Here is a 22,773-nt window from a genome sequence, read left to right on the forward strand (position 1 = left end):
ATGGGATAAAGATATGAGTAGACATTTTTTCAAGGAGCAAATACAGATGGTTAAAAAACACATGGAGAGATGCTCATTTTCATTAGTTTATAAGGAAAATGCAGATCAAGACTACAATGAGATACCACCTCAACACCTGTAAGAATGGCTGCTATTAAACAGGAAACTACAAATGTTGGAGAGGATATGGAGAAATTGGAACACTTATGCAGTGCTTATGGCAATGTGTGATGGTACAGCCTCTATGGAAGACAGTTTGGTGGTTCCTTAGAAAATGAAATATTAAGTTGTCCTTTGACCCGCAAATACCACTACTTGATATATATCCAGAAAAGCTGAAAGCAGTGTCACACACTGGTGTTAATAGCAGCATTATTCACAATTACCAAAAGATAGAAAGAATCCAAGTGTCAAGAATCCAAGTGTCAAGAATCCAAGAATCAACTGATGAGTGGATAAACAAAATATGGTATATGCCTATGATGGAATACTATGCAGCAGTAAAATGGAATGAGTTCCTGAAGCATATGACATCATGCATGAACTGTGAGGCCATAATGTTGAGTGAAATAAGCCAGTCACAAAGGGATAGATACTGTAAGATCTCGCTATTATGACCTCAGTTTATAATATAGAATATAGGGAACCTAGAGATACACAGATGCTAGCGATGGGTGAACAGTTAGCTAATGAGGTTGAATTTAAATGTAAGGGAATGGATAGAAGTGAAGGCAGTTCATTATTGGATTTATAAGTAATATTGCCATATTGAAGGTGAACATGACTGAAAGGGGTTGTGTAGAGCCATGTATTCCATTGATTAACACTACAAATACAAATAAGTTCTTGCATGAACTACTTCAAAGGTAAGAATCTTGTATATAGAGTCAATAATAAGGAGGTACAGTGGGAAAACTACTATTGCATGCTATGGTCTATATTTAAAGGAACACATCAACAGTACCACAGCAATACCAGGGGTATTGCAAGAATTACCAAAATGTGACACAGAAACATGACATGAGCACATTCTATTGAAAATATGATGCTGATTGACTTGTTTGACACAGATTGTCACAAACCTTCAATTTTTAAAGACACAGTATCTGAAAAGCATAGTAAAGGGAAGTGCAATAAAACGAGGTTTGCCTGTCTGTACCTGTATGTGGTTGGGCCTTGCTGAACCACAGCTTCTGCAGAATTAATACAGCCTGAACCCAGGGATCCATCTACAGGTAGGTGTTTTTTTTTTTTTTCATGATAATTTAAAATTCAAGTTCATATTACTAAAATGGAAGAGAGAAGAATATCTTGCTGTGAAAAAGTGTTCATTCTATTTGAAGCTGAAAGCATCGCTGAGATTCTGGCTAACAAGCTAGGCTTTTCCATTTACCCAGTTTGCCTTTCATCTTTGTAGAAAACTCATATTTTCATTTTACTATTCAGAGTGATTTTTAAATTACATACCACCTGTCCAAAGGCAGAGAGACTGTAGTAGAGATGGGAAGTATCATACTTTATAGAAAAGTAACAGCTCAACAATCACCCACCAGACAGCCACAGTGAACCCAAATATGCCTGAATCTAACCAAGCAGGAACTCACAATTGTAGAATGATGTTTTGGGTTATTTTCATCAGCAGCAGAGAGGTTGGTTCTTTGCCTTTGGAAGATAACTTACTCATTTATATTACAGCATAAAGTAATTTTCTGATAAGAGAGTAAATGAAAAGCTTAAGTCCACGTGTCAGTAGGAGCAGAATGCACATAAGGCATAGGGTGTAATCCAGCATCTGGACTGACTGGGTGGGAGCAGTTTTGAGAGAGAAGGATTTAATTAAGTCTCATATCCCCACCCACCCCCGCCCCAATCCTCTTTGCTGAGATTTCTAAAAGCATGTTTTTTGAAGCACAAATCTACACAGAAAGAGAGCAAGATAAATTTTGGAAACACAGTTTGTTGTCATCCCTTTCTTAGAGATTCATCATGTTCATAATACAGACTGAAAAGACTCAAACAGTAGAGAAATCTGTCAATTTTATTTCACCTAGCATTTATTTCTCACAAAATTGTAAGAAATTAGCATTAAATGAAATGCATGTTGTAAAACACTCTTTTTTTGCCCACTTGATTTTGTTAAATAGAAAGCTTTAATTAATTTACAGTACATTCTCTGGCAGTTACTCTGTTAACCTCAGGTCATGAGCTTAACCTGACTCTTACTCTTCGTTTTAACCATCATAGAAAATATTTCCGTTCTGATCCTTTTTGTATTTTATACCCATCACCAGAAGCCACTCCTGTCATAATTCTTAAACTCCTTCCAAACATCTGACACCTTTGCATCTACTTAATATATTTTCGGATGATGATTTTCTTGTCCTTAGAAAAGAACATTTTAGAGTTCACAGAGAATAAATCTTTGGGCACAGTATTTAAGTCAATTTGTAATATAAAATCTGGGTTGAAGGGATCATAAAAATACTTTCAAATCCACTTTCATGTGGCAGCCCTCTGACTACCTCTCTACTCATGCAATCTTATTGATCATAGGTCCATTGGCTTTTGTGGCCAGTAGAGAACTCATGGTGAGCTGGTCCAGAGGCTTGTGAAAGTGCTGAGGGTCTGTCTTACCCCCACATCACTCTTCTACCCATATCTGTGGCCACGTGTTTCCAACCTTCAGGTTCAACTGTTGCTCCGAGTATCGTCACCCTAGGATATACATTTTTAAAACACTGTAAAAATTTAAACAAAAACAGAATAAAGCAACCACACGAAAAACAACGTCTAGCTGACACTAGTTAAATGAGTATCTCTGGGAAGTAGAGACTGAACAATATGTTTTGCTTTTTAAAGTTCCCTAGGTGATTTTTAACAAGCAGTGAAGGTTGAGAAGCTTTGAGTTAGATAATCAGTTTAATACTTAATCAGGGCCAATTAGCCATCCCTGAGGTACAGTGTGCTACGGAAATCAACATCCAGTAACTCTGCTTTTCTTCTTGTTCCTTTGTCCAAGCTCTGATACACTCTCTTCTGCCATACCTCTGTGACTCAGGTTGTACTCGCCACCCCCAACCCAGTGGTCCTCCTGAGACCTGACTCCATGCGGTGATAACCTTCCCAGGAACTGACCTCTCCTGACCTGGGTTATTGTCTTGCTTTTCAGTTTTCCCGAAATGTCAAGTTCTGTGCAGGAACACGACTAACCCAGCACATTCTGCTTGTCCTGTCCATGCCTCTCCCCTCTCCACTGATCTGGGGAGGAAGGTGACCTTTCCTTTAGTGCGTTACAGAACTGGTCTTGCCAAAGGCCTTTGCCGTGTGTTACTCATCTTTGCATCCCTATCTTTCTTATAATTCTTTTCCATTTTAGATAATTGCAAAGATTTTGGACCAGTGAATGATTTAATAATAGATAATTCTTTTATGAAAAAACTGCGGATTAATTGAAATTGCTATAGGAATTAGACATAGGAAATCTAATGTCTAGTTCTGCCACTGCCACTAGCTAAAATCTGTGCTTCAGGTTCCTCATCTGTTACATTCACAAGACTTGTCAGAAAGAAAACGAGGTACTCGGTGTATAACTGTGTTGGAAAAGTTATGAATACTATAATATGGAAGCTAGTTTTCTTGGCATTGTATCTCCAACTCCAGTATTCCTTGGCTTCTGTGTGAACTAAAAGTTTCTATATTACCATAGCATCAAATGCCAAGGCCATATGATTGGGTACCATATGATAATACAAACACAACCAGCCCTCAGAAGAGTAGTGAAGAAAATTCTGTGTGTCACTCTACTCTTTTGTTGGATTCTTCCTATATGGGCAGTTTCCTCTCTTGGAAGGAAGCAATTTGAAAGCTTTATATGAAGGAAATAACTAGGAATTCAGTGTACTGCCCTTATTTCATGAAGAAAGCAATTGTTAACCGGAAAATAAATTATTAAAAGTAGAATTCCAGCCATTGACAAGGTGTTGAAGAGGGCTGGAGAAAGCTCATTAGCTTTCTTACCTAGATATCTCTTTTATTACATGTTAACACATTTTACACCACTATTTAACACTCCCATTTTACACATAAGGAAACAGACTTATTAAAGTTGACTTGCTCTGGCCACAAAGATTACTTGACAAAGAACCAGGATGTGATATCTGTCTGACATAAAACCCACGTTCTCTCCCCCATATTCCATGACATAGTGAGTGTTCAGGGCCACAAACTCTCATACTGCCAGATAATTAAAGATGCAAATGATTTGGTGAATTCTTCGTTCTTCATTTAGTTGTGAGTTGTCAAGAAATCAGAATGTGCTTGACTCATGTAAAGTACTGTCCAGTACAAATGAAATGTGGGTTCTAATAAAGAATATCAGAAGATATAGTCATAGAGCATTTATGAGCAAGGGCTATGTAGAAGAGTGCTCTACTCTGGACTCTGTAAATTATTAACTGTGTATCTTGAGCAAGTTATTTCAACTTACTATGCCTCAGTTTCCCATCTGTAAAATGGGGATAATGATAGTACCTACCTTTTAGCTTTGTATCAGGATATAAATTAAAACATTTCACTTGTCACTTGTTCTGTCACAGTTGGTTTGGAAATTGGAATTTGGCCTAATGAGATTGCTGTATCAGGGAACATTTTGAGCATTAAATTTTGCATTTGCTTATGCATGATTTCATCCATGAGAAACACAAGATGTATGCAGAAAATTGCACTCAGCTGGACCAGGCAAGAATAAACAGAACATGCATGCAACATATTTACACACACATACCCCTTGAATAACTACCAGCTACCTCAGTTCACCCCATGTGTTCTGAGTCACACACATCCACATCTGGTGTTTTAACTTGCAGTCCCATTTCAGATAATCCCCCTCCCACCGCTTCACAATGTCTCACAAGCTGTAACCCTGCCAACACCCACTTCCACCAGCAAACTTCAGGCTTTTTGGTTGTTGTTGTTTTAAGATAAAGTGCCACAGTTATTGTAACATTATGTGTTTCTTTACCATCACGAAAACTGTGCTACTGGTTTCATTAGGTTCCTTTCTTTTTAAAAATGTGTCACTACCAAAGTTTTTACTGTACTTTCAAGCTCATTTTTCCCCCCACAAGTCACTTTTATTGCACAATTCTGAATAGAATGCTCATTTTTTGGATGCAAATGTCATGTAACAGAGAACTGTTTTTAGAACAGTGCCTGGTATATGATAAAATGTGCAATAAATCATAGCTGTTATTATGCTAAACAAGACCAAGTCTTAAATCTCTGTTTCCTATGAAGCTGAGATGCTAACATATTTAAAATCATAGTTAGCGTTCAATCACTTCATATTCATTAAACAAATAGTAGCCATCACCTCCTAGGTGGATTCAAAACTAGGTGAAAAAGCCTCAGTCAGTGTCCTCGCAGCACTAAAGGGCTAACCCAGGGGACAAACAATTAAACCAAGCAGGTAGACATGGGTGCTGTGTTAGCTAGTACAGTATAGGAATAATTAACTTAGTCTAAGAAGATGTCCTAGAGGAAATTAACACTAAAATCAAGCACAAAAGAATAAGAAGGGCTTTTCCAGAGACTATGGGAAGGGATGTGGGTTTGGTCTAAGTATAGCAGCACCTAATATGAAGCCCTGAGAAAAGATATACCGGCACACTTCTGAGGAACTGAGTGACATTCTATGACTTTTGTGCAATGTAGAGCTGGGACTGGTTATAAAGGAAGAAGACTCAAGGAGAAGGTAGACACATATTAAGAAGTGCCAAGTAAAATCTGCTAAAAAATTTGAACACTATTCTAAAGGCAAGGGGAGAGCTTTGAAAAGTTTTAAGCAGGGGATTCCAATGATCAAATCTGACTTTTAAAAATATCTCTCTGACCATAGGTGAACAATGGATTGAGGAGGGGTAAGGCTCAGGACAGATATATTAGTTTTAGGAGGCTATTACACAAATATAAACACAAAATAATGGCTAGACGGGCTACAATAATTATTGCAGTGAGAAATATTAAAAAAATAGTTGGTGGGAAAACAGGAGTTGGTGAGGCAGAAAGGAGATGAGTGAAAAGGAAGTCAGGGACGACTCTCAGATTTTGGGTGCGGCAATGTGAGAAAGGAAGTGTCGTTTTCTGAGAAAAGGAAACTAAAAGAGAAAAATGGATATGGAATGGAAGATGAGTTTTGAGTAGACTGGGCTTGAATTATTATGTAGAATTACTACGGAGCCATAGAACCACACAGGATGGAAAGGTTTAGGTCCATCAATTCCCCAGAGCTCAGGCGGGACAATGAATTTCAGCTAGAATTAAAATCCAGTGTATTTAAATTCAATTACATTTGACAAAACATGGCTTTATACTTCTAAGGAGAAGACATCTGGTAGAATCTGCAGAAAGAATGTGGAATCCAAGTGTCTTTTACAAACAAGAGTGGTTCAGTTTTATTTTAGTCGATCCGGAGTCAAGATGTGAAAAGTTTGATGAGAATAAGTGTAAATGAATCTGATGTAAGTGTTTACACTGGTCATTTAAAAAAGGCAAAGAAAAAGAGTTTAGGATGAGGTACAATCTGAGTTTCTCTGAACCTAAAATATTTTTACAAAGAGTGTGAAATGTGTGAAGGTAGCCAAACTGACGTCCATCCATCTTGCATTGTAACCAGAGTCGTACCTTAAAAGAAATCAAAGCACATAATTCACCTTACTTCCTTGAATGGCAATGAAAACTCTTCCTTTTATCTGCTTTCAGCCTTAGTGGGCATCAAGTTGTCCAGGGATGGAAATTACAGCAATTTAATTTCTTTTAGAGATCATTATTGTTTCTGTGGTTTCATTTCTAACTGGGCTATATTTGTAGAACGAACTGGTAGGCTCTGACTCCACTTAGCTCCAGTTTTCAACTGGATAGCAAATAAACGAGTGAAAGCAACATTGCTATAATTATGGTCTCTAAATGTGTATGGTTTTAATTATGGTATCTAAATGTGTATCATTATACAGTATGTGAAAGCTGAAATAAACAGGGATTTCTGAACACAAGATCTTACAAAACAAGTAATTGCAATGTAATTTTGTTCTACTTGTGGGGTTTGTCTTAGAATATGCCAACGGACTTCTTATCTATATAAAGATCCTTTAAAAAAATTTACTTTTGCCATGTCTGAAAAGAATACAGTAGCCACATAAAGGTATAGTTCAGCTAACTGCATTTAATTTATTAGTATGTGTGTAGAGAAGAACTGCTAAGGATCAGAGATATACAAATATTAAAACGATTTCCCATCTTTAGGAATTGTCCATATTCATGATTTTAAGTGAAAAAAAAAAAAGACACCACAACATATGTTTCTGATTTGTGGGTAAGGGGAGTCATGGGTGGCACATTACCAAAGCATTCACAAGGGCAGACTAGGACAGACAAGAAAACCTGCCCCAAACACTTGAGCAGAGGTGGGCAGAAGGTTGTATCCTCACCAACCACTCAAATACAGCTACAGGCGAGACTGCCTCTAGGAGAATTGTTCCATGTAAACCTTACCATATTTGAAGTGCTGGAGACTCTGTTTCTCATCAATGGTTCTCCTCTGGAAATGAGAAATTGTTAGTCCTTGTTCAACCACTCTTGTCTCATGTGGAGAGAACTCGAGCCCTAAGTGTCAGGGTGTGTGTGTGTGCACATCTGCATGTGTGTGAGCACGTGTATGCATATTGTGCATGCACGTGTGTGTGCATATGTGAGTATGTGTGCCTGCATGCGTGTGTGTGTGCGCTAAGGTGGAAATGGTGGAGGGATGAGAGGGCAGGTGAAGTGCAATGCCGCAGGTTTTGAGAAGGGTTCTTTATAAAAAATGCCAATGAATATATACACACTCAGATGTAGGAAGAACATAGTTAAGTTTGTAGCCCAGACTCCTAGGCCTGGGTGGATAAAATTATGTGTTTACATCATGACATACCCAAACATCACCACTTCAAAGAGCTCCAAGAGACCCCTGAGTTGAGAAAACACAAGACTTGTACTGGGGCCACAGGGCAGAGAGGTCCCCCCAGTGCTGTCAGGGCCATAATATAGTGGGTTTATATTGATTTAATTATAATAAACTTAGAACACTGATCAGTTTTATTGTTTGCATGATAATGGCTAACATTTACATGGCATTTGGCAGTTTTCAAAACACTTCTCACTTAATCCCCCCTCAAACCCTGAGAGGTAAATAGTATCATGTTCCCCATTTTACTGACAAGGAAGTAAAGGCCCAGAGAGGTTTTAAGCATGCCTAAAATCACACATTTAGTAAACTTAAGAGTTGGGTCTTGAATCCAGGTCCCTAGCTCTATCTTATACTGTCCATTCTTGCTACACCAAGATGGTCCAGTAGTTCAAGACTCCAAGCCTTAAGGAGAGACCAGATTCCCAGTCACCAAAGAGCAGATACTTCCTAGATGGAAACACCTCTTACCTTCCAAGCTCTGTCCTCTCTCCATCCACCCATCCTCTCACTGCCCTTCTTATATGGCCAGGGCGACCAAATAACATGGAAGGAGGAGATAGAATCCATGAATATCATTTATTTTCTTATTTTTTAAAAGCCACAATAAAAATATTTTGATAATTTCAGATCAAATGTATTTTTATATTGATGAAAACCAAAGGAAATAGAAAAAAAAATTGCAAATGCCACAGGATATGCAAGTAAAGGCAGCTAGCTTTCACTTGGGATTCGCTGTTACATGGGAAGGCACGCAGTGACACCTGCTGGCCTTCTCTCCTGGCTTCTGGGTTCCAACGGCTTTCCCTGGGGTGGTTCCTCTGTGCATCTCCAAACATCTGGGCTGAGCTGCCAAGTGCTGAGATGAGGAATGCTGAGCTGCTGAGCTCTCTTAAGCTTCCAGCTAATTAAATGAAACCTCACTCATTGTGGAAGGCACTCCCCTCAGCCCGCTGCAACTGTAATTAGCCATAGATGAATTTCACATACTGATGATTTAAGTCCACAGAAACAGAACAACAGGGCATCACCACTTGGCCAAGTTGACCCCTGAACCTGACTATCATAAGCCTCATCTGTGAGATTTGATGTCATGATTTCTTTATTTACTAAATAGTCTGTAACTACAGTTTTTATTTCTGTTTTTACATTTGTTATTAAAATAATTCATGATTTATTTATTTAAATTTTTGCATATTTCTGTGCTCAGAGAATATGGCATGTGCAAATTCTGAGTGGTATATACTGAACTTGTGACTTAGTATAACAACGATAGTTAACATTTATGAAAAATTTACTATTTAATGATACTTTAAAAAAGCCCTTTATTTGCATGTTTTAATTCTCACAACAATCATATTGTGTAGGTATCATTATTATCCTAACTGTAAAGAGGAGGACACCAAAGTTTAGAGGGGTTGAGTGACTTATCCAGGGTCACCAAGTTTAAGAGCCAGGAGGTAAGCACAGGTCTGCCTAAATTCAAAACAGAGCCATAGCCAACTGATACAATGATGTCCTTAGGAAAATAGTGAATGACTCAGGGTAACAAGGTAGAAAGGGTGATCAATGTTTATAGAAATAAATTGAAAATAGGTTTCCAGGTAAGTCAGATTTCCTAGCAGACCTTCTTAAGTAATTGATACTGCATCAGCAAAATGGACAGGGCTTTGCAACACAAAACAAATGAGCAAAACTCCCCTCCAAGGCTGTTTTGTCTTTTTTTTTTTTTTTTTTGCAACAGGCATATATGCAAGTTATTGGATCCAACAATGGGCAGTACAAACTATCTCTGGAATTGGCTAGTTGGTTTGTGCCTGATACTGGCCACTGCGTTAGATAAAATTCTGAAATCAAATGTAATGAATTGAATAGCACTCCCCCCAAAATCCATGTCCAACTGGAACCTCAGAATGTGACCTTATTTTGAAATAAAGTCTTTGCAGATGTAATTAAATTAGAATGGGTCATGCAAAATTAGAGTGGGCCTTAAATCCAATGAGACTGTCCTTATAAGAGAAAAAAAAAGACATCGAAACATTGGAAAGAAGACCATATGAAGACAGCAAAAGATATTGGAGATATGCTGCCACAGGCCAAGGGACTCCAGGACCCTCCAGAAGCTGAAAGAGAAAAGGAGGGAGTCTCCCACAGAACCTTCGCAGGGAGAGAGAGGGGTGGATGTAGATCTGTCAGTGCCTTGATTTTGGACTTGCAGCCTTCAGAACTGTGAGAGAAGCCACCCAGTTTTGGGTAATTTTTTTTACAGCAGCCATAGGAAACTAAGACCCCCAGTAAGTAAAGAACTTTGAAGTGCCACTCCCATTCTAACACTGAGGAAAAAGTTGAACAAATTAAACACAACTCTTACTAGATCAGTCATTGGATTGAGGTCACAGGGCAAGTCGCTGGCCTGAAAACTGAACAGAGGCAGGTAAAGAGAATCACAGCTCACTTGAGAAGAAGTCCAGGAGCGGAGTCCTCTGCTGGAGTCAGTATCCATAGCAACACAAACTCCAGGTGAAGAATTGCTGGAGGCTCAGTGAGGACTAGCTTGAGAGTTAAAAACTCCTGGGGACCCACTACGGGTGTGCCTACATGTTCGTGTGCTTTACCTTCAAAAACACCACAAGCTTCCCACTTTCTTAAATTGGAGGAAAATGCCCTTGTGTTTTCAGCAGGAGGAGGGAAAATGACCATTTTGAAATATGCCCAGAACATTCTGTTCTCCCTAACAAGAGCCTGTCCTCAAGGGAAACTAGTTTACCAAGGAGGGTTTTATTAGTGCCTAACCAATTTGGAGGATGGGAAATACCCAACTCTACCCCTCATCTAGGCTTCTTGTCTCACATATAAGGAGAGAAAAAAAAAAAAAAAAGCTGAGAAACACTTGTGAAGGTGAGAGCCTAGGGGCAAAGGTTCACTAAAGACTCAGACCTTTAGTGAAACTTTGGTCTCACTAAAGAGACCTGTTTGGACTCCAACAGGATTATAGTATATTCCTCTTTCCCCACATCTTTCTATCACATCAGCAGAGCTCTTGTGGGATAACAGAATACAACTGAAAGAACTGCAAGGCTCAACATTATTTAACAAAATAATGTCTAGGGAAACCCAAAGGAAAGGGGAAGAAAACCAGGGCAAACAAACAAACAAACACCAGAGTAACTTTTAGCCTTTGATGTTTACAGCTACAGTCAACAGTAAACACAACCTAACTCCTAGCCAGAAAACAAACAAACAGCTTCACACTAACGTCCTGTTTATCTTTTACCTCATACATCAATTTTGGCTTGCAACAAAAATTACAAGGCATGCTAAAAAGCAAAAAACCACAGTCTGAAGAGATAGAGCAAGCATCAGAACCAGGCTCAGATATGGCAGAGATTTTGGAATTATCAGACAAGGAATTTAAAATAACTATCATTAATATGTAGAATGTTACCTTTCATGTGGGAAACTGGGTTCAATTCCAGAACTGTACACCCCCTGAAAAAAGAATGGAAAAGTAAATGGATGAAAAGGTAAACCATGAAAAACTTAAGTATAAGAACTCTGGAATGGTTATACTTATATTAGATAAAATAGATTTCCGGACAAGGGGTGTCACCAGTGATAAAGATAGGAGTTTTATAATGATAACAGGATCGACTGAACAAGAAGACATAAAATTGGCAATGTATATAAACACAATAATCAAACAAAAACTGACAAGACCTAAATAGAGAAATAGACTCCACAATTACAATTATTGAATTACTATATGGCTCAGCAATATGGTACTACTAGGTATATTCCCAAAAGAATTGAAAGCAGGAACACAGATATATGTACACTGATATTCATAGCAGGTTGCATAAAATGGAAGCAACCCAAGTGTCCATCAACCAATGAAAGGGTAAACAAAATGTGGCATATATGTACCATGGAATAGTATTCAGCACTGAAATGGATGAAGCTCTGATTTATGCAACAACATGGATGAACCTTGAACACATCATGTTAAGAGAAATAAACCAGATGCAAAAGGACAAATATTGTATGATCTCACTGATATGAAATAATTAGAATAAGCAAACTCATGGAGTAAGAATCTAGAATATAGGTTTCCAGGAGACAGGGTGGAGTCAGAAATTAGGGAATTAATGCTTAAATGTTACAGAATTTCTATCAAAATTGAAAAGTTTTGGTAATGGGTGGTGGTAATGGTAGCATGATATTGTGAGCGTAATTAACAGGCATGATTTATACATGTTGTTCTAGTTTGCTAGCTGCTGGAATGCAACACACCAGAAACAGATTGGCATTTAATAAAAGGGGATTCATTTTGTTAGTTCTTCAGAGGAAAGGCAGTTAAGTTTCCACTGAGCTTCTTTCTTACTTGGGAAGGCACAGGATGGTCTCTGCTGGCCTTCTCTCCAGGCCTTTGGGTTTCAATCAACTTTCCCTGGGGTGATTCCTTTCTGCATCTCCAAAGGCCTGGACTGAGCTGTGAGTGCTGAGATGAGGAATGCTGAACTGTTTGGGCTGTACTACGTTGCGCTCTCTCATTTAAGCACCAGCCAATTAAGTCAAACATCATTCATTGCAGCAGGCATGCCTCCTAGCTGACTGCAGATGTAAATCAGCAACAGATGAGGTTCATGTACCATTGGCTCATATCCACAACAACAGAACTAGGTGCCTTCACCTGGCCAAGCTGACAACTGAGTCTAACTACCACACCTGCCATGCCAGAGACCCAGGTTCGATTCCCAGTGACTGCCCATGCAGGAAAAAAAAAAAAAAGTTAAGGAGAAATCTTTTCATTGGCAAATAACAATTGAGAGAATTTGTGACCACCTGCCTTGCAAGAAGGACTAAATTAAGCTCTCTCGGGAGTGCAAAGGGAGTTCTTTCCCACCATGTGGGAGACGTGGGTTTGATTCCCAGTCCATGCACTTCCTGCAAAACAAACAAACAAACAAAAATTCAACAAATGGTGCTGTAATAACCCTCATACAGCATACAAAAAAAATGAAGTTCTCCAGAGAGACAGAAAATGATATAGGTAAGAAATATGGATCTATATAAAGAAAGATAGAGTTTTCTAGAAGATAAATAAAGGTAAAATAAAATCATTTTTCTTTTTCTTAGTTGATCTAAAAGATAACAATCTGTTCAAAATGTTAATAACAACATTGTGTTGGATGATTGTACTTTATGGATAAGTGAGAAGAATGAAACAGCGTTATAATGTATGAGAGGGAGAAAGTGGGAATACTCTGCTATAGTGTACTTAGACTACCCACAGAATGTTATTAGTTGAAAGTGGATTTAGTTTAGTTGTAAATATCTTTTGCAAGCTCTGGGACAACCACTAAAAAGTTGTGAAAAGAAGTATAAATTATATGCTAAGAAAGAAGGAAAAAATGAAATCATGCAAAATTCTCAATTAAAATCACAGAAGGCAGAAAAAGAGTGGAAGACTAAAAAGAAACAAAGAACAAGAATAATGAACAGAAAATGGCTGGAAATACGGTAGATATTAATCCAGTTATATCAATACTCACTTTAAATGTGAGTGGTCTACCCAGCCCACGCACTTCCCCCCCAAAAACAAACAAGCAAACAAAAGAAAGAAAAAACAAAAAATAAACAAAAACTTAACAAGTAGTGCTGCAACAGCAGGATACTCACACAGAAAAAGAATGAAATGTGATCACCGTCATACAGCATACAGAAAAAAAAAAAAGTGAATGGTCCAATTGTGCCATTTAAAAGATAGAGACCATCTGTTCTAGTTTGCCAGATGCCAGAATGCAATATCCCAGAAACAGAATGGCATTTAAAAAGGGGAGTTTAATAAGTTGCTAGTTTACAGTTCTAAGGCTGAGAAAATATCCTAATTAAAACAAACCTATAGAAATGTCCAATCTAAGGCATCCAGGGAAAGATACCTTGGTTCAAGAAGGCTGACGAAGTTCAGGGTTTCTCTCTCAAGTGAGAAGGCACATGGCAAACACAGTCAGGGTTCCTTTCTCATCTGGAAGGGCACATGTTGAACACGGTCAGGGTTCCTCTTTCATCTGGAAGGGCACACAGTGAACATGGCATCATCTGCTAGCTTTCTCTCCTGGCTTCCTGCTTCATGAAGCTCCCTGGGAAGCATTTTCCTTTTTCATCTCCATAGGTCGCTGACTGATAAACTCTCTGCTTCTCATGGCTTTGTCATTCTTTACTCTTTCAGAAATCTCTCTCATTCTCCAAAATGTTTCCTCTTTTATAGGGCTCCAGAAACTAATCAAGACCCACCAAATGGGTGGAGACACGCTTCCACCTAATCCAGCTAAACAACCATTCTTGATTAAATCACATCTCCAGGGAAATGATCTAATTACAGTTTCAAACATTGATGCTGAAGAGTGATTAGAAGAAATGACTCCCTTTACAAAATGGGATTAGGATTAAAACATGGCTTTTCTAGGGTACATACATCATTTCAAACCAGCACACTATCTTAGTGGAGAATAAAAAAACCCAACTATATGTTCTCTACAAATATAAAAATGCAAATAGATTAAAAGATGGAAACTATATACCATGCTACTACTAATCAAAAGAAAGCTGAATTAGGTATATTAATTTCAGACAGAGTAAATTTCATAATAAGAAAAATTATCAGGGATAAAGTGGGTATAATGATAAAGGACTTAATTATCCAAGAAGACATAGTAATCTGTACTGTGTATGTGCCTAACAAAAGAGCATCAAAATACATAACACAAAAACTGATAGAACTGCAAAGAGAAATAAACAAATTCATTATTATTGTTGGAGATTTCAGTAATTGACAGACCCAGTAGGCAGAAGATCAGTTAAGGATATAGCAAAATTGAACAGCATCATTAATCTATGCCCACAAATTGGATCTAACTGACATTTATAGAATACTTTAGTTAACAACAGCAGAATACATATTCTTCTCAAACTCACCTGGAATTCACCAAGGTAGACCCCATCCTGCTTATAAAACACACTTGAACAAATTTAAATGAATAGAAATTTTAAAAATACTCTCCAACCAAAATGGAATAAAACTGGAAATCAATAGCAGAAATACACTTGGAAAATCCCAAAAGATCTGAAGATTAAACAACACACTTCCAAAGAACACATGGATCAAATAAGATGTCTCAGGAGAAATTAAAAATATTTTGAACTAAATGAAAATGAAAAGATTTGACCAAAATCCGTGGGAGGTAGCAGAAAGCAGTGTTTACAGGGAAATTTGTAGTGTTGAATGGATAGATCAGAAATGAAGAAAGGTCTAAAATCAAAACCTAAGCTTCCAATTTGGGAAACTAGAAAAAGAGCAGTAAATTAAATCCGAAGTAAGCAAAAGAAAGGAAATGATAAAAACTAGAGTAACAATGAAATTAGAAACAGGAAAACAATAGAGAAACCAAAAGCTGTTTCCTTGGAAAGAGCAATGAAGTTGATAAACCTCAAGGGAAAAAGAGAGAAGCCACACTAATATTGGAAATGAAGGAAGGACTATCATTACTAGTCCCATGGACATTAAAAGGATAATAAAGGAATATTAAGAACAACTCTGTGCCCAGAAATTTGATAGCAGATGAAATTTGAAAGACACAATCAACCAAACTTAGAACAGGAGAAATAGAACATCTGAATAGGTCTATATCTATTAAATAAATTGAATCAACAATTAATAACCTTCCAAAGGAAGACACCAGGCCCAGATGGTTTCACAAGTGAATTCCACCAAACATTTAAAGAAGAAATGATACCTATTCTCTACAGTCTTTTCCTGAAAATAGAAGCTGAGAGAGCACTTCCTAACTTATTTTAGGAGACCAGCATTGCCTTAATACCAAAATCAGACAAAGAATTTACAAGAAAGGAAAATTAACAAACTATCTCTCACATACATGATGTGAACATCCTCCACATAAAATGTTAGTATATTATTTGTCAATATTTATTAAATAGTGAATCTAACAATGTATAAGAAGAACTATACACTATGACCAGGTGGAATTTGTTCCAAGTATGCAAGACTGAGTCAACATTTGAAATCAGTTAATGTGATCTGTCACATCGATAGGCTACAGAGAAAAAATATGATTATATCAATAAAGGCAGAAAAAGAATATGACAAAATCTAACACACCTTCATGATAAGAACTTTCAGCTAACTAAAAAATGAGGGGAACTTTCTCAATTCGATAAAGAACATCTATGAAAAACCTGTGCTAACATCCTATTTAATGGTGAGAAACTAGATCCCTAAAATTGGGAACAGGACAAATGGCTCTGAACAACTGGTAGTAAGACACTTACCTTACAAATCTCATGAAAATTAACTCAAAATGGATAATAGTTAAATAATTTGTAGTTGAAAAAATTGATAAGCTGAATTTCATTAAAATAAAACATATCTGTTCTGCAAAAGATCCTGTTAAGAAATGAAGGGACAAGTCACAGACTGGGAAAATATTTGCAAAACACACATCTGACAAAGACTGTGCATCCAAAATATACAAAGAACTCTTAAAAGCTCACAAAAAGAAAACATAGAAGTCAATTACAAATTGGCCAAAAATCCGAGCAGACAGCTCTCCAAAGAAAACATGCATATGGCAAATAAGCATATAGAAAAATGTTTAGCATCACAATTATTAGGAAATCAAAACATAAAATGAGATACCACTGAACGCATATTTGAATGGTTAAAATAAAAACAATGAAAACACCACATGTTGACCAAGATGTGTGGGTAACAAGAATTCTTATTCACTGCTAATGGGAAAGCAAAATGATAGCTTGGTAGTTTCTTACAAAGTCAAACATATGATCCAGGAACTATGCTCCTAGGTATTTACCCAAATGAGTTAAAAATTTATATCCACACAAAAACCTGCATATGAATGGTTCTTGCAGCTTTATTCATAATTGCCAAAATTGGAAACAACCAGGATGTACTTGGATGATTGGTAAATGAATAAACAAACTATTGTTTACTTGAATAGTATGGCATAACTATTCAAGGGACTATTATTAATTGATAAGAAAAACTGAGCTATCAGGCCATGAAAAGATACAGAGGAATCTTTGATGCATATTGCTAAATGAAAGGAGTCAGTCTGAAAAAGCCAAATACTGTATGATCCAACTATATGACATTCTGGAGGAGGTAAAACTTTAGAGGCAGAAAAAAGATCAGTGCTTGCTAAGCGTTCCAGGGGTGGTTTTGGTGGTGGCAGTCAACAGCTATAGTATAATCTAGTTTTAGGGCAGTGAAACTATTCTATATGATAGTGTAATGGTGAATACATGCCACTATGGATTTGTTAAAACCCATAGGATGGGCGGTCCATGGTGGCTCAGCAGACGAGTTCTTGCTTGTCATACCGAAGACCCGGGTTCAGTTCCCAGCGCCTGCCCAAGCAAAACAAACAAACAAACAACAACAACAACAACAAAAAACCAGAACTGTGCAGCACAAGTGAACCCTCAGGTAAAACATGGGTTTCAGATAATCATCATGTATAGATATTGGTTCATCAATTGTAACAAATATACCATGCTAAGTGTAACAAATATACCATGCTGGTATAACAAATATACCACCTAGTTTGCTAGCTGCTGGAATGCGACCACCAGAAATGGAGTGGCTTTTAAAAAGAGGAATTTAATATATTGCTAGTTTAAAGTTCTAAGGCCAAGAAAATATCCTAATTAAAACAACTCTGTAGAAATGTCCAATCTAAGGCATCCAGTGAAAGATAACTTGGTTCAAGAAGGCTGATGAACTTCACGGTTTCTCTTTCAAGTGGAAGGGCACATGGCAAACACAGTCAGAGTTTCTCTCTCATCTGGAAAGGCACATAGTGAACATGGACAGGGTTCTTCTCTTATCTGGAAGGGCACATGGCGCCTGGAAGCATCATCTGCTAGCTGCTTCTCCTGGTTTCCTGTTTCATGAAGCTCCTGGGGAGGCATTTTCCTTCTTCATCTCCAAAGGTTGCTGGCTGGTGGACTCTGCTTCTTGTGGCTGTGTCGTTCTGTTCTGCTCTCTCTGAATTGCTTCATTCTCCAAAATGTTTCCTCTTTTATAGGACTTCAGAAACTAATCAAGATCGACCCAAATGGGTGGAGATATGTCGTCACCTAATCCAGCTTAACAACCACTCTTGATTTGGTTACATCTCCAGGGAGATTATCTAATTACATACAGTGCTGAATAGGGATTATTCTGCCTTTATGAAATGGAATTTTGATTAAAACATGGCTTTTCTAGGGGACATACATCCTTTCAAATCAGCACACTAAAGCAAGATATTAATAGGAGAAAAGGAAAGTGGGGAAACAGGGTATATGAGAACTTTTTTGGTTTTCTGCATAATTTTCTGTAAAAATGTAGTCAATTATAAAAAACAATGAATGCAGTATATACCTAGTGGAAATGCACACATTTGTTCACCAAAAGGCAGACCTTGGAGTTTTCATAATAGCATACTTGCAGACTGGAAACATACTGAATGTTGTCAACAAAACAGTGAATAAATAGTATGATGACTATCACAAGCAAAGGATCCCAGACATAAAAGAGTACACATTGTGTGATTTCATTCATATAAGTATCAAAACAGGGACAACTTGTTGGACATCAAGAGAGCAGTTATCCTTGGGTGACTGTTGTGATTAGAAGGGACAATGGGGCAGTGGAGGGTGGTTCTGGGGTGTTAATTATTTGATATATTCAAGTTTATGTCATTTCATTAATCTATACTCTCATGACATGTGCAAGGAAAAGACATAAAAAGGATTCAAGGGAACATGTCAAATATTGAAGATAAACAAAGTAGATTTAACAAACAAATAATAGTTCCTGAAGAGGAAAACCAATGCATCGAAACAGAACCAATATTTAAAATTTAAGAAAAGTTTCCTAAAGCTAAAAAAAAACAAAAAACAAAATGAGTTTGAAAATATATATTGAAGAGCAGATATTGACTGAAATGACCAACACCAAATTTCATCCCGTTAAAATGATTGGACTTTAAAGAAAAAGTAGGCAACATTTTGGGGATTGTATTAGTTTCTGGGGTGCTGCTATACAAATTACCACACACTGGTGGCTTAAAGAAATAAAAAAAATTTCTCTGGAAAATTTCTAGGCCTACCAACCAGCTGTTGGCAGAGTTGATTTTTTCTGGAGGTTCTGAGGGAGGATCCATGCCATGCCTTTCCTAACTTCTTATGGCTGACAGCCATCCTTGGCATTCCTTGGCTTGTAGGTGCACCATCCAATCTCTGCCTGCATCTCCACATGGCCTTGTCCTCTTCTCTTCTAACGACACTTACCAATGGATGTAGGACCCACCCTGATCCAGGATGATCTCATTTTGGGATCCTCACCATAATCATATCTGCAAAGAGCCTTTTTCCAAATAAAGCCCCATTTCCAAGTCTGGGGTTTTGTCTTTTAGGAGGCCCCATTCAATGCACCACAAGTACCTAGGCAAAAAGAGCAAGAAATGTATATGGGAAGCAAATAAAAAGTTAGACATTTGGCAGCAACACTTTATATTAGAAGAAAATAGAGCCATATATTGAAGATACTCAAGAATAGAAAATACGAACCAAGGATTTTATATATGGAAAAACTGACTTCCAAGAACAAAAGTTATTAACAAAATGTTATTAATCTAAACTAGCTCTCTTCTCATGGTTCCTGCCCATAGAATCTTGCAATGAACTTCAGACAACTGAAATGATCACAGACACTTTAGTATAAGGACTGGCAGACATCATCAAATAAATAGTTACTTGAAGAAATAAGACTAGTTAAATTAAAAATGGGAGAATATAGTATGTAATATAGTATATAATGCTGTCTGTTCAGATAGCATGTGGGGAAGACAGGCAGTCTATATGCAGAGAGTAATAATATTTTAAACTGTTTTTAGATTATATTTGTGACAAAAGTTTGGTATTTGCTATTCAGAACGGGTTGTGTGTGATTTGAGGAAAAGTAAATGAGTAATTGCAGGATTTTCTTATTCTGTTAGCCCCTGGGTCTTTGAGTACCAAGATTTTTATAAAGAGAGAAGAAAATAGTTCATATAAAATAAGTTACTTATGGAGATTAACTGGAAAATAAGTATTAACCCATGAGACATTTCATCTAAAAATATAGTTAAAACAGCTATAATATAAATAAATGATGTATTATGTAAATTACATATCATACGGGTGATTGCAGGTAACATACATATATATATATCTATATTTATTTATTTATAGAATGCTGTATGGCAGCGTCCCATTTCATTCTTTTTCCATGTGAGTATCCATTCATTGCATCACAGTTTGTTGAATTTTTGTTTGTTTGTTTGTTTTGGGAAGTGCATGGGTCAAGAATCAAACCTGGGCCTCCTGCATGGCAAGTGAGAATTTACTACTGAACTGTCTTTGCACCCCCAATATATATTATTTTTAAGATGAAATACTTTATGAGTTCATTACTGACTTTAAAATTCAAATAAATAATATAAAAAGGCATAAATTCTACATAATATATAATTACATATTATGTAGATGTCAAATTATATTTTAGGTCTTGAAATATCATTTTCTCTTGGAACTTCTTAGGGGAATGGTTGATGCTAGTCTAGGGCAAGAAATGTACAAGTGGGCTTAGAAGATTTTGCCATAAAAAATATGAGAAAGTGTTGAATAGTTACTTGGATTTGTTTAAAAAGACTCAGGAATCAACGCAAAGAGGCTCCCACTTGCCAAAGATGGGACAATTTGCGTTTCAAAACAGACAATAATTTCAATTGGTAGAAACCCATCAAAAATATTTAAAAATCATGAATTCAATATTTAAAAAACAGGCAAACAAGAAAATAAAAGAAATGGTCATTCATCATATGAAATAGGGAATCAATTCATTATATGAAAACTGGTAAAAAGTAAGGAAAAGGGAAAGAACCATGCATTTATCCTGACTTCCTTTTATGAACTCTAATGCTGAGTAGCCAAATAGTAGAAGAGGGAAAGCATCTCTTTATAAGAGCATTTTAACTAGTAAATCAGAAAAGAATGATGAAATTGGAGGATCACCGTTTCTCAACCAGTGATGAATGAATGGGTCTAGGTATCGGATAGTAACATCTGCTAAAATCCCAAAAAGAGAGTCAACCAGTCAGGAGCCTCCTGATAAAAGTCTAAACCACCCCATAGTTGTGCTGAAGAGAATGGCTTTCAGTCCAATCAAGCCTCTGGATATGCTGACAATTTGCAGTAAATACAGAAGAACTGCAGATGAGTATATGATAAACAGAAGCAAGACTTTGGAATGTTCTATAGGTCAAATCCTCTGGATTCCTCAATACATTGTAGGAAAATAAAAGGGGTGCAGAGGAAACATGTAGGTCAAATAGGCTTAAAATATATTTCTTAAAAAATAAGCAAGGTTACACTGTAGTCTCTAGGGAATGATTTTTGGATGATCTCTGTAAAGTCAGGATGATACTTACCTTTAGGGGAGGAGCGGGGGTTGGGATTGGGATGGGCCACATATCATCATGTGGTGACGATTATAAAAACTCATTAAGCTGTATATGTGGTTGATAGGGCTTTCCATATTTGTGTTTTGTCTTATGATAGAAAAGTATTAAAAGTCAATAAAAATACAGTATTACAGTTTCCTTATTGTTCTTTGAAAATAGGACATCTTGATTATTGGCCTGAATTCATCTTTTCTTTTTTTTTGTTAAGTCATTTCCATATACAGAATGTGCTTTTGCTGTTTTTCAAAAGCAATTTTTGAATTTTACCCTGGCTTGTGAGAAAACTCCATGAGCAGCATGCTGATTTTGTTGTTTAGTAAATGGTAATTGATCTAAAATATCTTCCAGGTGTTAAATGCCACTTAATTCAGCAGTACTTGAAATCTTTTTGCGTATTAATGTTTGTCATCCATCACATTTAAAACTTGCAAATAGGAAATCATTATGTCTGTACAAGAAGGAGGCAGCTAATTAACAAAGGAAAAAAAGGACTTAGAGCAGTTACTTCCGTTAACATCTATTGCTGGAGCAGCTGAAGACATTCCATATCCGCTAGCACTAGATTCCTAGGGAATGGAATGTTACCTGTGGTTGTTATGACTTATGACTCTTGAGAGAATGGGGGGCGGGTGTTTATTAGGTTACAAATTTTCAGTTCTAAGCCCATGAAAATGTCCAAATTAAGGCATGAAGAGCAGGATATCTTCTCTGGGAAAAGGCTGCTGGCATCCAGAAAGGCACACCGTGACATCTGCTAGTTCTGCACTCCTGGGCTCTGGTTTCAACAGTTTCTCTCTCAGCTCCCCTGGGGGCTTTTCCTCTCTTAGCGTCTCTGTGGAAAGCTCTGGATTTTATCTCTTAGCTTCTCTGAACTTGCTCCAAAATGTCTCTGCCTTTTATCCTCTCATGAAGGGCTCCAGCAAGGGGACTAAGACTCACCTTGAATGAGCTGGGTCACGTCTCCATGAAAACAACCTAAGCAAAAGGTCCCACCTGATAATAGGTTTACCCCACAGGGATGGAGTAAAGGAAGATAGGCTGTTCTGGGGTCCATAACACATTCAAACCAGCACGCTCTCCATTCTGGATCCATCTTATTTTGCTTTCAAAATTATTTATTTATTTTTTACAATAGAGAGACAACTCACATATCATAAAATTCACCCTTTTTATTGTTCAATTCGGTGG

At 37.2% G+C, this 22,773-nt stretch overlaps 1 long non-coding RNA gene across 1 annotated transcript in view; it reads left to right on the forward strand.

Moving 5' to 3' along the window:
* The first annotated feature begins 603 nt into the window (after positions 1–603).
* Positions 604–22,773, forward strand: part of LOC143676003 (uncharacterized) — a 28,610-nt gene continuing 6,440 nt past the window's right edge. Inside the window, exon 1 of the long non-coding RNA XR_013171752.1 lies at positions 604–866. This is a non-coding gene — a long non-coding RNA (uncharacterized LOC143676003). The remainder of the gene's footprint in view (positions 867–22,773) is intronic.

Source organism: Tamandua tetradactyla, chromosome 3 (assembly GCF_023851605.1).
Source record: "Tamandua tetradactyla isolate mTamTet1 chromosome 3, mTamTet1.pri, whole genome shotgun sequence".
Classification (NCBI taxonomy): Eukaryota; Metazoa; Chordata; class Mammalia; order Pilosa; family Myrmecophagidae; genus Tamandua; species Tamandua tetradactyla.